Here is a 211-nt window from a genome sequence, read left to right on the forward strand (position 1 = left end):
ATCAAATAGTTGTTAATAAGTTCAACGTGACAGCTCACAGCTGTTAGCATGTCATTAACGTGGTGAAAATTAAGTTAGAGAACAACATGGGTTTTTTTATTTTAATAAATAAAATAATTATAATAATTATCGAAATAAATAATTTAAAAAATATTTACAAAAATAAATATTTTTTATCTTGTTTTACAATATAAAATAAAATAGGTGAATG

The sequence above is a fragment of the Arachis ipaensis genome, chromosome B02, assembly GCF_000816755.2.
Source record: "Arachis ipaensis cultivar K30076 chromosome B02, Araip1.1, whole genome shotgun sequence".
NCBI classification, from domain to species: domain Eukaryota; kingdom Viridiplantae; phylum Streptophyta; class Magnoliopsida; order Fabales; family Fabaceae; genus Arachis; species Arachis ipaensis.